Source organism: Rattus norvegicus, chromosome 9 (genome assembly GCF_021556685.1).
Source record: "Rattus norvegicus strain SHRSP/BbbUtx chromosome 9, alternate assembly SHRSP_T2T, whole genome shotgun sequence".
Classification (NCBI taxonomy): Eukaryota; Metazoa; Chordata; class Mammalia; order Rodentia; family Muridae; genus Rattus; species Rattus norvegicus.
In genome coordinates this window covers 21441589-21456836 of record NC_141542.1, presented here as the reverse complement: position 1 = coordinate 21456836, position 15248 = coordinate 21441589, and the positions used below count along the sequence as shown (strand labels likewise).

General features: G+C 41.3%; 1 protein-coding gene across 2 annotated transcripts in view; it reads left to right on the top strand.

Moving 5' to 3' along the window:
- LOC146768883 (uncharacterized) overlaps positions 1-15248 on the top strand; it is a 263806-nt gene that overhangs the window by 74224 nt on the left and 174334 nt on the right. The window lies entirely within an intron of this gene.

Genomic DNA, 15248 nt, shown 5'->3' with positions numbered 1-15248 from the left:
AAAAGATGTAATAACTGCACAATTGAAGTTCCAGATTAAGGTTTGACTTGCAAAGAAACTTTAAAAAATTATTAGAAAATGAATTAGAGACAACATTGGGACCCTAATAAAGGAAAAGGTTATTGAAGTTAGGAAATAAGTTTTACATAACATATGAGAGTGATTCCTGGGTAAGGAAGTATAAAGTATATTAAATCATATACTAGAATACTAAGTTAAGGGGTTGGGGACTTAGCTCAGTGGTAGAGCGCTTGCCTAGGAAGCACAAGGCCCTGGGTTCGGTCCCCAAGTCCGAAAAAGAAGAACCAAAAAAATACTAAGTCAAAATAGTCGGACTCTTATGAGTGTCATTGTGTGCAAGGAACAGAAAGCTAGCTGAATTAATGAGCTAAGGGTTACCTTGATTCTTTCTGGCCACTGCCTGGCAGTTTTGCCTATGTCATTTATCATTAGAGTGTCACAGGAAAATGCAATTAGCTGATCTCAGAGCTTTGGCCTCTGAAGTATAAAAGTAAATAATTAAAGTTTAAATAATGATAAGTTTACAATTATTATTATTTTGGCCACTGGCATGGGGATAGGCAACCCTTGAAACTGTGGGGAACAATTGCAATTCTTAGTTCTTGGTGGGATGTAGTTATTCTCTGAATTTGATTTGGAAATGATTACACAATGTCTTTTTTCTACCTGCTTTTGGATTATTAATAAAGGAATGGGGCAAGAGAAAGGCTACGGAACATGTGAAGAGTAAATGAGAGAGAGCATGAGGGAGTGAATGAGAGAGTAAATGACAGAGCTAATGTAAGAACAAATGTGAGAGCGAATGAGAGAGCATGAGAAGAGCATGTGAAGAGTGAGTGGAGAGAGAACGTGAAGAGTGAATGAGGGAGCGAATGAGAGAGCGAGTCTGAGAACAAATGTGAGAGCCAGGGAGAGAGCATGAGGAGAGCATGTGAGAATGAATGAGGAGAGAATGTGAGGTGTGTATGAAGATTGTGTGTGTGAGTGACAGGAGAGTGCATGTGGTGTGTGTGAGATATGTATGAGGTGGTGTGAAGACTGTGTGTGTGCGTGAAAGGAGAGTGCATGTGGTGTGTGTGAGATATGTATGAGGTGTGTATGAAGACTGTGTGTGTGCGTGAAAGGAGAGTGCATGTCGTGTGTGTGAGATATGTATGAGGTGTGTATGAATAAAAACTCCATTTTTCTTGAAACATAGGGATCAACTACAGGGCATATATAAAATAATAAATTTCTGTACCTTTTATATATTAAGTTGGACATTCTCCCTTTCTCAAATATAACAAGACAGTGAAATCGGACATCAGGGAGCAAACGTCAACCTGGACCTTGTGTTACCACATTGTAACCTCATAGCCATCCCTTCTCCAATATCGTTCTTCCTGAATTTCCAAGTCCAATCCTGAGGATATTTGGGGCTACACGCTGATCTTTTACTCAGAGCAAACATACAAATCAGGTGGATGGGCAGGGAGTGGAATGGCCTAAGGTTAGTCTAAACCTCAATTTTAATGGGTCCATAAGTTCAGGAGGGAGTCCATTTGGCATTGTCATCTGTGGCTTCTGTGTCCTTATCCCGGGTGTGCTGACTCTGTGATACGATGCCTCCTCACCTCACAGAGGTCAGGGTGAAAATCATGTATGACTTTTCTGGGAAGAACTCTGCCTTTTCCTACCAACTGGAGTTATACAACATTACTATGCACAGCTCAGAAGAGAGGGGTGGAGATTGTGGAGGCCTTAGAAGTTGAGGATCTTTTCTGATTAAGGCACATATTTTTTCCTATGTAATTTTTCCCTTGCTCTTTCACTAATGATGGATGACTTCATTCCTGGCCTGAAGTCAACTGGATTCCAAGGTTTGGGATTAGGGAATCCCCTATTTTGGAATGCCAGGTCCAGAAAGGGATCCCACTGCATACAGGTTCCTATTCCCAAGGAAGTTGTTGCTGCAGAATCACAGCATGGGGGCAGCAGCACAGGATGTCTCCCAGCTTTCTCTCCTGCACCTGCAGCACTTTTAATAAGGCTGTTTGTTTGTTTGTTTGTTTGTTTGCTTTTTATTGGAAATACCTACAAAGCTGGTCAAAATTAATACGTGCCTTAAATTACAACACCCACAAAGTATTGTTGTTTTTGCTTTTGTTTTTGTTTTATTTCATTTCATTATTTCTGTAATTGTTGTTAGGATTCTTATTGTTTTTTTGGTAATTCCCTCTAGCTATTCAATTTGTACATAGAATGTAAAGCCATGCTCTGCATGGTCCTGTTATTCATGTTAAGGATTTTATTCTTACCACCAACACCACAGATGAACACAATATTTACTTTCTTTTTTTTTTTTTTGACCACAGACTGTTTAATGGGTGCCAAGCATTTGCCCGTTATGTCCTAGGGGTTAAGTATACACTGCAGAAAATAAAAAATGGTCTGAGTTTAAAAGCATATGAGGTTTTTTTTTTTTTAATTAACTTGAGTATTTCTTATATACATTTCAAGTGTTATTCCCTTTCCCCGTTTCCGGGCAAACATCCCCCTCCCCCCTCCCTTTCCTTATGGGTGTTCCCCTCCCAACCCTCCCCCCATTGCCACCCTCCCCCCATAGTCTAGTTCACTGGGGGTTCAGTCTTAGCAGGACCCAGGGCTTCCCCTTCCACTGGTACTCTTACTAGGATATTCATTGCTACCTATGGGGTCAGAGTCCAGGGTCAGTCCATGTATAGTCTTTAGGTAGTGGCTTAGTCCCTGGAAGCTCTGGTTGCTTGACATTGTTGTACTTTTGGGGTCTCGAGCCCCTTCAAGCTCTTCCAGTTCTTTCTCTGATTCCTTCAACGGGGGCCTATTCTCAGTTCAGTGGTTTGCTGCTGGCATTCGCCTCTGTATTTGCTGTATTCTGGCTGTGTCTCTCAGGAGCGATCTACATCCGGTTCCTGTAGGCCTGCACTTCTTTGCTTCGTCCATCTTATCTAATTGGGTGGCTGTATATGTATGGGTCATATGTGGGGCAGGCTCTGAATGGGTGTTCCTTCAGTCTCTGTTTTAATCTTTGCCTCTCTCTTCCCTGCCAAGGGTATTCTTTTTCCTCATTTAAAGAAGGAGTGAAGCATTCACATTTTGATCATCCGTCTTGAGTTTCGTTTGTTCTAGGGATCTAGGGTAATTCAAGCATTTGGGCTAATAGCCACTTATCAATGAGTGCATACCATGTATGTCTTTCTGTGAATGGGTTAGATCACTCAGGATGATATTTTCCAGTTCCAACCATTTGCCTACGAATTTCATAAACTCGTTGTTTTTGATAGCTGAGTAATATTCCATTGTGTAGATGTACCACATTTTCTGAATCCATTCCTCTGTTGAAGGGCATCTGGGTTCTTTCCAGCTTCTGGCTATTATAAATAAGGCTGCGATGAACATAGTGGAGCACGTGTCTCTTTTGTATGTTGAGGAATCTTTTGGGTATATGCCCAAGAGAGGTATAGCTGGATCCTGAGGCAGTTCAATGTCCAATTTTCTGAGGAACCTCCAGACTGATTTCCAGAATGGTTGTACCAGTCTGCAATCCCACCAACAATGGAGGAGTGTTCCTCTTTCTCCACATCCTCGCCAGCATCTGCTGTCACCTGAGTTTTTGATCTTAGCCATTCTCACTGGTGTGAGGTGAAATCTCAGGGTTGTTTTGATTTGCATTTCCCTTATGACTAAAGATGTTGAACATTTCTTTAGGTGTTTCTCAGCCATTCGGCATTCCTCAGCTGTGAATTCTTTGTTTAGCTCTGAACCCCATTTTTAATAGGGTAATTTGTTTCCCTGCAGTCTAACTTCTTGAGTTCTTTGTATATTTTGGGTATAAGGCCTCTATCTGTTGTAGGATTGGTAAAGATCTTTTCCCAATCTGTTGGTTGCCGTTTTGTCCTAACCACAGTGTCCTTTGCCTTACAGAAGCTTTGCAGTTTTATGAGATCCCATTTGTCGATTCTTGATCTTAGAGCATAAGCCATTGGTGTTTTGTTCAGGAAATTTTTTCCAGTGCCCATGTGTTCCAGATGCTTCCCTAGTTTTTCTTCTATTAGTTTGAGTGTGTCTAGTTTGATGTGGAGGTCCTTGATCCACTTGGACTTAAGCTTTGTACAGGGTGATAAGGATGGATCGATCTGCATTCTTCTACATGTTGCCCTCCAGTTGAACCAGCACCATTTGCTGAAAATGCTATCTTTTTTCCATTGGATGGTTTTGGCTCCTTTGTCAAAAAATCAAGTGACCATAGGTGTGTGGGTTCATTTCTGGGTCTTCAATTCTATTCCATTGGTCTATCTGTCTGTCTCTGTACCAATACCATGCAGTTTTTATCACTATTGCTCTGTAATACTGCTTGAGTTCAGGGATAGTGATTCCCCCTGACGCCTATTTATTGTTGAGGATAGCTTTAGCTATCCTGGGTTTTTTGTTATTCCAGATGAATTTGCAAATTGTTCTGTCTAACTCTTTGAAGAATTGGATTGGTATTTTGATGGGGATTGCATTGAATCTGTAGATTGCTTTTGGTAAAATGGCCATTTTTACTATATTAATCCTGCCAATCCATGAACATGGGAGATCTTTCCATCTTCTGAGGTCTTCTTCAATTTCTTTCCTCAGTGTCTTGAAGTTCTTATTGTACAGATCTTTTACTTGCTTGGTTAAAGTCACACCAAGGTACTTTATATTATTTGGGTCTATTATGAAGGGTGTCGTTTCCCTAATTTCTTTTCGGCTTGTTTCTCTTTTGTATAGAGGAAGGCAACTGATTTATTTGAGTTAATTTTATACCCAGCCACTTTGCTGAAGTTGTTTATCAGCTTTAGTAGTTCTCTGGTGGAACTTTTGGGATCACTTAAATATACTATCATGTCATCTGCAAATAGTGATATTTTGACCTCTTCTTTTCCGATCTGTATCCCCTTGATCTCCTTTTGTTGTCTGATTGCTCTGGCTAGAACTTCAAGAACTATATTGAATAAGTAGGGAGAGAGTGGGCAGCCTTGTCTAGTCCCGGATTTTAGTGGGATTGCTTCAAGTTTCTCTCCATTTAGTTTAATGTTAGCAACTGGTTTGCTGTATATGGCTTTTACTATGTTTAGGTATGGGCCTTGAATTCCTATTCTTTCCAGGACTTTTATCATGAAGGGGTGTTGAATTTTGTCAAATGCTTTCTCAGCATCTAATGAAATGATCATGTGGTTCTGTTCTTTCAGTTTGTTTATATAATGGATCACGTTGATGGTTTTCCGTATATTAAACCATCCCTGCATGCCTGGGATGAAGCCTACTTGATCATGGTGGATGATTGTTTTGATGTGCTCTTGAATTCGGTTTGCCAGAATTTTATTGAGTATTTTTGCGTCGATATTCATAAGGGAAATTGGTCTGAAGTTCTCTTTCTTTGTTGTGTCTTTGTGTGGTTTAGGTATAAGAGTAATTGTGGCTTCGTAGAAGGAATTCGGTAGTGCTCCATCTGTTTCAATTTTGTGGAATAGTTTGGATAATATTGGTATGAGGTCTTCTATGAAGGTTTGATAGAATTCTGCACTAAACCCGTCTGGACCTGGGCTCTTTTTGGTTGGGAGATCTTTAATGACTGCTTCTATTTCCTTAGGAGTTATGGGGTTGTTTAACTGGTTTATCTGTTCCTGATTTAACTTCGATACCTGGTATCTGTCTAGGAAATTGTCCATTTCCTGAAGATTTTCAAGTTTTGTTGAATATAGCTTTTTATAGTAAGATCTGATGATTTTTTGAATTTCCTCTGAATCTGTAGTTATGTCTCCCTTTTCATTTCTGATTTTGTTAATTTGGACGCACTCTCTGTGTCCTCTCGTTAGTCTGGCTAAGGGTTTATCTATCTTGTTGATTTTCTCAAAGAACCAGCTTTTGGTTCTGTTGATTCTTTCTATGGTCCTTTTTGTTTCTACTTGGTTGATTTCAGCTCTGAGTTTGATTATTTCCTGCCTTCTACTCCTCCTGGGTGTATTTGCTTCTTTTTGTTCTAGAGCTTTTAGGTGTGCTGTCAAGCTGCTGACATATGCTCTTTCCTGTTTCTTTCTGCAGGCACTCAGCGCTATGAGTTGTCCTCTTAGCACAGCTTTCATTGTGTCCCATAAGTTTGGGTACGTTGTACCTTCATTTTCATTAAATTCTAAAAAGTTTTTAATTTCTTTCTTTATTTCTTCCTTGACCACTTTATCATTGAGTAGAGCATTGTTCAATTTCCACGTATATGTGGGCATTCTTCCCTTATTGTTATTGAAGACCAGTTTTAGGCCTTGGTGGTCCGATAGCACGCATGGGATTATTTCTATCTTTCTGTACCTGTTGAGGCCCGTTTTTTGACCAATTATATGGTCAATTTTGGAGAAAGTGCCATGAGGAGCTGAGAAGAAGGTATATCCTTTTGCTTTAGGATAGAATGTTCTATAAATATCCGTTAAGTCCATTTGGCTCATGACTTCTCTTAGTCTGTCGACATCACTGTTTAATTTCTGTTTCCATGATCTGTCCATTGATGAGAGTGGGGTGTTGAAATCTCCCACTATTATTGTGTGAGGTGCAATGTGTGTTTTGAGCTTTAGTAAGGTTTCTTTTACGTATGTAGGTGCCCTTGTATTTGGGGCATAGATATTTAGGATTGAGAGTTCATCTTGGTGGATTTTTCCTTTGATGAATATGAAGTGTCCTTCCTTATCTTTTTTGATGACTTTTAGTTGGAAATTGATTTTATTTGATATTAGAATGGCTACACCCGCTTGCTTCTTCTGACCATTTGCTTGGAAAGTTGTTTTCCAGCCTTTCACTCTGAGGTAGTGTCTGTCTTTTTCTCTGAGGTGTGTTTCCTGTAGGCAGCAGAATGCAGGGTCCTCATTGCGTATACAGTTTGTTAATCTATGTCTTTTTATTGGGGAGTTGAGGCCATTGATATTGAGAGATATTAAGGAATAGTGATTATTGCTTCCCGTTATATTCATATTTGGATGTAAGGTTATGTTTGTGTGCTTTCATTCTCTTTGTTTTGTTGCCAAGACGATTAGTTTCTTGCTTCTTCTAGGGTATAGCTTGCCTCCTTATGTTGGGCTTTACCATTTATTATCCTTTGTAGTGCTGGATTTGTAGAAAGATATTGTGTAAATTTGGTTTTGTCATGGAATATCTTGGTTTCTCCATCAATGTTTATTGAGAGTTTTGCTGGATACAGTAACCTGGGCTGGCATTTGTGTTCTCTTGGGTCTGTATGACATCAGTCCAGGATCTTCTGGCCTTCATAGTTTCTGGCGAGAAGTCTGGTGTGATTCTGATAGGTCTGCCTTTATATGTTACTTGACCTTTTTCCCTTACTGCTTTTAATATTCTTTCTTTATTTTGTGCGTTTGGTGTTTTGACAATTATGTGACGGGAGGTGTTTCTTTTCTTGTCCAATCTATTTGGAGTTCTGTAGGCTTCTTGTATGTCTATGGGTATCTCTTTTTTTAGGTTAGGGAAATTTTCTTCTATGATTTTGTTGAAGATATTTACTGGTCCTTTGAGCTGGGAGTCTTCACTCTCTTCTATACCTATTATCCTTAGGTTTGATCTTCTCATTGAGTCCTGGATTTCCTGTATGTTTTAGACCAGTAGCTTTTTCTGCTTTACATTATCCTTGACAGTTGAGTCAATGATCTCTATGGAATCTTCTGCTCCTGAGATTCTCTCTTCCATCTCTTGTATTCTGTTGGTGAAGCTTGTATCTACAGCTCCTTGTCTCTTCTTTTGGTTTTCTATATCCAGGGCTGTTTCCCTGTGTTCTTTCTTGATTGCTTCTATTTCCATCCTCAATTCCTTCAACTGTTTGATTGTGTTTTCCTGGAATTCTTTCAGGGATTTTTGTGTCTCCTCTCTATGGGCTTCTGCTTGTTTATTTATGTTTTCCTGGAATTCTTTCAGGCATTTTTGCGATTCCTCTCTGTAGGCTTCTACTTGTTCTCTAAGGGAGTTCTTCACGTCTTTCTTGAAGTCCTCCAGCATCATGATCAAAAATGATTTTGAAACTAGATCTTGCTTTTCTGGTGTGTTTGGATATTCCATGTTTGTTTTGATGGGAGAATTGGGCTCCGATGGTGCCATGTAGTCTTGGTTTCTGTTGCTTGGGTTCCTGCGCTTGCCTCTCGCCATCAGATTATCTCTAGTGTTACTTTGTTCTGCTATTTCTGACAGTGGCTAGATTGTCCTATAAGCCTGTGTGTCAGGAGTGCTGTAGACCTGTTTTCCTCTCTTTCAGTCAGTTATGGGGACAGAGTATTCTGCTTTCGGGCGTGTAGTTTTTCCTCTCTACAGGTCTTCAGCTGTTCCTGTGGGCCTGTGTCTTGAGTTCACCAGGCAGCTTTCTTGCAGCAGAAAATTTGGTCTTACCTGTGGTCCTGAGGCTCAGGTTTGCTCGTGGGGTGCTGCCCAGGGGCTCTCTGCAGCGGCAGCAACCAGGAAGACCTGTGCCGCCCCTTCCGGGAGCTTCAGTGCACCAGGGTTCCAGATGGTCTTTGGCTTTTTCCTCTGGCGTCTGAGATGTGTGTGCAGGGAGCAGTCTCTTCTGGTTTCCCAGGCTTGTCTGCCTCTCTGAAGGTTTAGCTCTCCCTCCCACGGGATTTGGGTGCAGAGAACTGTTTATCTGGTCTGTTTCCTTCAGGTTCCGGCGGTGTCAATATTTACTTTCAAATCAGGAAAACAGGCATAAACAAGAGAGCTATGTTGTTTGCTCTCTCTCTCTCTCTCTCTCTCTCTCTCTCTCTCTCCTTCTCTCTCAGCTTGAGGCTGCACAGACTCTGCATTCTTTTGTGCACTCTGCTTTTTTATTCCAGTTTTCTTTTCTCAAACTCCCACAATCATGCACATGTCTGCTCATTACCCTTTCATTCTCACACACAATCTTCATACACACCTCATACATATCTCACACACACCACATGCACTCTCCTTTCACTCACACACACACTCTTCATACACACCTCATACATATCTCACACACATCACATGCACTCTCCTGTCATGCACACACACACCCTTCATAAACACCTCATACATATCTCACACACACCACATGCCCCCCTGTCACGCACACATACACAGTCTTCATACACACCTCATACATATCTCACACACACCACATGCACTCTCCTGTCACGCACACACACAGTCTTCATACACACCTCATGGCCCCGCCAGCGGGGACCCAGTTATTCAGGGTCCCGAAGAGGCTTTCTACCTGTGGGCCAAAATGGGGGTGAAGAGAAGAAGGAGACCAAGCAAAAGTTCTGTTGTCAAGGTCTCGTTTATTGGGATGAACATTGCCGCTTTTAAGGCTTTCAGGTAGGGGGAGTGACCTTTGTGAAATATGAAGGAGGGGGAGATGAGGGTATAGGCAGTGATAGCTGGAGGCAAAGAAGTCAGGCGATGAGGTCAGGTGGTGGAGACACTGGGTGTTGACTGAGGAGATAACTGGTATCTGCTCAAGCTGAGGCATCCCTTGAATGTTATACTCCTGTGCCGTAAATTCATGGGAGAGGCTTTATCCAACAATCTTAAGATTTATGGCAGTCATCTTCGGGGTGAGTCTCTGTGGCCAAACAGCCCAGAGTCACTTTGAACCATGCAGTCAAAAAGCGGCTAGGCCCAAATCCAATATTGCTCCGTGCATCTCCCCCATTTTTCTTTAAAAAAAAAAAAAAAAACCATTAGGTGGAAGTAGTGGTCTGAGAGAGATCAGACATGCCTCACAGAGTGCCCAGCTCGGCCATGGCAAGCCACTCTTGCAGTTAGGACTGCACCCCAATGGCTAGGAATGAACTTATGCTGTAACACACCGTTCTGGGCTATACGTGTGTGTTATTGGGGGAGAAACTGGGCAGAGGAGCATTTGACCGGCCCGCACGTTTAAACGGGGTGTAGCCACCTCTGTCTTAGGATCGACCTCTCAAACCCCAGCCTTATCTGTCATAGGATCACCTTGTCGCCCCCAAGGTTCCTGTCTTAGATTGGTCAAGGGTCAGAGGAAGTTGCCCGTCCCTGAGGATAGCTACATCAGGTCATCTTCTCATTCCTCTCACTTGAGCCCAGGGGCGAAAGAGCAAGGGCCAGATGGCATTAATATAAGAGATTGTGGAAATTGAGCCTCTCCCGATAAGTTGTAGGCACCTCATCTGGTTCTCCTCAGCTGTTATGGCCATACCACCAAGGGCCTAGTCAAGCCTCTCCTGTAATAAAATTTAGAATTCCCAATTGTTAGCAACTACTCCAGAAAGTTCACCCACTGTGCTTGCTTAACAATAGATTGGGGGAGGGTAGCTCCAGACACTGCAGACACAATGGCTGCAGCAGTAATGGCTGCTACAATAGCAGCGAAAATGCCAAGGTCTTTCCCAGGACAGTTCAGGATCGGTCATTCTTCTCTGGAACAACCAGCAGGCAATGGGACCATGTCTGAGATCTGCAAAACAGGGCAGAGTTCCCCAGTCCACAGCAGCTTCCACCAAGCAACAGTGCACAGAGGGTCGGAGCGCAGGCCGTGGTGGGACGGAACACAATGACTGCAGCAACGCCAGAATTTCTGTGATGACAAAAGATGAGTGGGAATCCTCCATATTCCTCCAAGGACACAGGAATGACTCCAGGGACCTGAACCAGGAGAGCTGAATCTTCATGCTCCCAGGATCAGCAAGTCTCACCAGCCACTTGGGCAGCTGGCACACTCCTGTAGCATCCTGTAGAAAAAACACAAAGATTCCCTCTTCCCCATATAAAATATCTGAACAGGATCATGCCAATATGTGGATCTTTCTATTTCACCTAGGCAGAAGTATGCCTAGCTGTAGGGTGCCATAAACTCAGAGTGTTCCTTGGCATCCAAATTTTAAAATTGAAATAAAAGGAGCATATTTTAGCATACAGGGATAACTCCCCTTTTTATTTATTAAAATATTGTTAAAATATTATTTATTAAGATAAGTCCTTAAGGATTAAATTGAGGACACTGAGCACTTGTATTTATAAATTTACTTTTATACCAAATTATTGTCTCCAGCATTACTGTTTTGGATATATAAAGAATGAGATTTTTTTACTAACTGTTCCTATGTAAGGCCTATAATCTGTCTGGTATCATTGTCCTCCCTTGTTAAGGGGTCTAGGCAATCCAGTTTGAGTTCTTAAATGGCCTATAAAGGAACAGTACTTAGTGCTCTTAACCACTGAGCCATCTCTCCAGCCCCTCACCAGCTTTATTTACCTAAACATAAGCATTAATTAGAGATGCCAAATCCTATAAATACTGTACTAGAAATCCCTGAGCCGGCAAGGTGAGGCTGGGAGTTGAAAGTAAGCAAATGGAGTCTTCCTCTTTTCAAGAGGGTGTGTTATCAACTCCATTACCATTTTCAAAGAGCTGGGTCTATGGTTTTGTTTAGTTGTCTGAGCCAGAGCACTGAAAGGACAGTGAGTTGTCAGACAATTCACACTGAAATCACTTTGATTTTAAGTAGAAAACCTGCCTCTAATATAGCATTAAGTAATTGTAAAATTTGAGGGCTAGTAGTATCTAAAAAAAAAAAACAAAAGAACGAAAACTTTTTAATCAATTGTAAAACCACAAGCCACACATTGGCTATCAGCGTATGAATTGAAAGCTTGATTTTTAACATTTAAAAACAGTGGCTACAGCACGTAATGTAATTTAATAATCTGTGTTGAAGCGGGGGAAACTCAAGAGAATAAACAAGTGATCCAATCATACATGTAGCCTTTTCATTAGATGAACCACCTATAAATACACTAAGCGCATTTTCTATGGGTTGCATGCACAAATTTACAGTAAATACAAAAGCATGCAAGGAGTAAAATTATCAATTTTGCCTGAAATTTGTATATGTAATAGGCCAAATATCAGTATTTTGTAATAACCAATTTGATTGCTGTTTGGAATAAGGTATGTTTCACCAGGTTTCTTTTTAAAATACTTCCATGACTCTAGCCTACAATTTTGTACTAATGACAAAAGCTTTATCTCCAATGAGGATAACAAAGTTAAGTCCTCTGGTAAGGTGAGGTACTTTGGCAATTAACATATCCTTAGAAGCTTAAAATTAGTTTTAAATATTAAAAATGAATATTGAATCTTCTCTGGAGCAATAGTTACTCCCCAAATGTTAAAGCTCATTTTGAGAGCAAAGGTTTGTAGTAAAAACTTCCATATACACTGAAAGATTCAAAGTTCTAACTTCTTACATTGAAGAAGCAACAAAATTACATAATATAAGGCTAGTAGCCACTCTTTTGTAAAAAATTTTTAATGATATCACTTCATGGGCTCTCTAAAATTATAAGCAAGCTCACAAAATAAAAACTCACAATCGCCAGGATGTAAACAAACTGCATAAAAACAATCCTCTAAATCTATCTTGAAATGGCAGTTGGAGTAAGCAAACAAGCTGTAATGCTCTCACAAGTTCTAAAACCTCATCAATCCTTCGGAAATCTTGTAACAATCTCTACCTGTTTGATTTTTTCTTAATTGCAAATAAGTTTGAGTTAGTCAATGTAACACTGACAATCTTTAATCACAATCTTTAAGATCTCTTTGTAACACCAGAGCACAACCACAACTTTGGAAAGTCACCTGAATTCTGAGTATGTGACTAGGCAGCTGTTCTTGGGGCAGTGGAATTAGCATCAAAATACAGTAACTTTAGGGCAAGCCACAACTTTGGCTATGATTGCCAATTCCTACATATGAATGCACGATGGTGCGGTCTCCAATACCTCAACAAAGAGACATTGCCCTAAAATCTTTTAGAAGCCTGGTTTTTAGAATAAGAATTCCATAAAAATATTACCTCAATTTGGACCTGTTTCCCTAGGTTGGCTCATATCCAAATTACAGTTTTAAGCCAACTTTCTGTTACCAATGTTACACCTTTTAAGCTGTGAAGCTCCTGGTGTCTTTAGGATCAGCTAGTATAAACATTTAGCCAGCCCCTGGGGAGCTTGTCCAGCAGACTTAGGCTTCTAGCTACAGATGTAGGCTCCAAAAGCCAATTGAAACTGTTTTTTATGCATTGTTCCCTTCTTGAAACGAGTTAAAACCAAGTCAAGGTGTGAACGACTGGCAGATAAAGTTTTTATCATTTTTTTCTTTTGAACACGAAACATAAAACATTTAAACAACGAGAAACAAAGACCACAGACATAAACTGACAGACATGGATAGCTTGGTGCACCAAGGACACACAATAGACATAGAGGGAAAAAACTAGATGGTGTCCCACGATAGGGACCCACATATCCTACCTATGGAACCCAGAACTAGAAATAAGCATTTCTCCAATAGAAGCCAGCAGAGAGGCAGGACGTCTCCTGCCTTTCTTCTGTTCCCAGGAGAGCCCTGAAAAGTTTTTCTCTTTCTCCAAAGCATCCGTGGAGAGTCCGGGAGGACTGTTTTTCCCAAACCCATTCTCTCTCATGTCTAGGGTGTAAACTATCTCTAGTCAGGATCCAAAGACTAAAATATAACTCTAAAAGAACGCATATGCAAAAACACTTTACCATTACCTTGTCCCTTTTTTATTACAAGTTTTACTTAAGCTAGCCCCACACTGCTTAAAATTAACCAGGGATACCTTTCATCAATAAAACAAAAAAACTTGATTAAATCCTTTTTCTTAACTCTTAATCCTCTCTCCCTGAGTGAGCGCTTGATCTCTCCTATGAAACAAGCCTCCTAAATCCATACCTTCCCCATGGCAATTAGACGACAATTATTCGACCGGTCCTTACCTCCTTCTCCAGCGACACACGAGCGATGCGGCCTGAAGAGTCCTTGATTCCCGCTGCAGCTCTCTTATCTCCATCGTCCTGTAGTCGGCCTTGCTTCGGGGTCCCTGTGTTCGGGCGCCACTTGGCCCCGCCAGCGGGGACCCAGTTATTCAGGGTCCCGAAGAGGCTTTCTACCTGTGGGCCAAAATGGGGGTGAAGAGAAGAAGGAGACCAAGCAAAAGTTCTGTTGTCAAGGTCTCGTTTATTGGGATGAACATTGCCGCTTTTAAGGCTTTCAGGTAGGGGGAGTGACCTTTGTGAAATATGAAGGAGGGGGAGATGAGGGTATAGGCAGTGATAGCTGGAGGCAAAGAAGTCAGGCGATGAGGTCAGGTGGTGGAGACACTGGGTGTTGACTGAGGAGATAACTGGTATCTGCTCAAGCTGAGGCATCCCTTGAATGTTATACTCCTGTGCCGTAAATTCATGGGAGAGGCTTTATCCAACAATCTTAAGATTTATGGCAGTCATCTTCGGGGTGAGTCTCTGTGGCCAAACAGCCCAGAGTCACTTTGAACCATGCAGTCAAAAAGCGGCTAGGCCCAAATCCAATATGGCTCCGTGCAACCTCACACTTATCTCACACACACCACATGCACTCTCCTGTCACACACACACACACTCTTCATACACACCTCACACATATCTCACACACATCACATGTACTCTCCTGTCACGCACACACACAATCTTCATACACACCTCATACATATCTCACACACACCACATGCACTCTCCTTTCACGCACACACACAGTCTTCATACACACCTCATACATATCTCACACACACCACATGCACTCTCCTGTTACGCACACACACAATCTTCATAAACACCTCATACATATCTCACACACACCACATGTTTTTATTCTAAAAAATAAGATAATAGACCATTGATTTTGTGAAATACATGGATATGTAAATAAAAACAATGTCAACTGTCAAGGACTGCACAGTTAGCAAATATTTACAGGTTTTATATACTCAGAGGTCTAGAAGAAACGTATTGGCCTCCATAAAAAGGAAAACCTTAGGAATCGAAATGTGTGTCACATGCATTGTCTCGAGTAGTAGATTTACTTTTAAGAAAAAACTCCCTGTTTCTTGGTCCCTAGAGATTTGGGTGCTAAGAAAAATCTGTTCTCTCATTCAGGTTGTAAGCAACCCTCCCCAGCAAAAGCATTGTTGACTTCTAATGATGCACAGAGAAACATCTAGCTTAGCAATAGAGGTTGCCAAATGGTATTCCCAGTGATGTATGAGAGACTGGAGGAAAGGGTCCGCACAGAAATTGATCAATTTTTGGAGAGCTAGTCAGCAGGTAGGTCATAGAACTTCCCAGTGGCATCATCAGTAAGC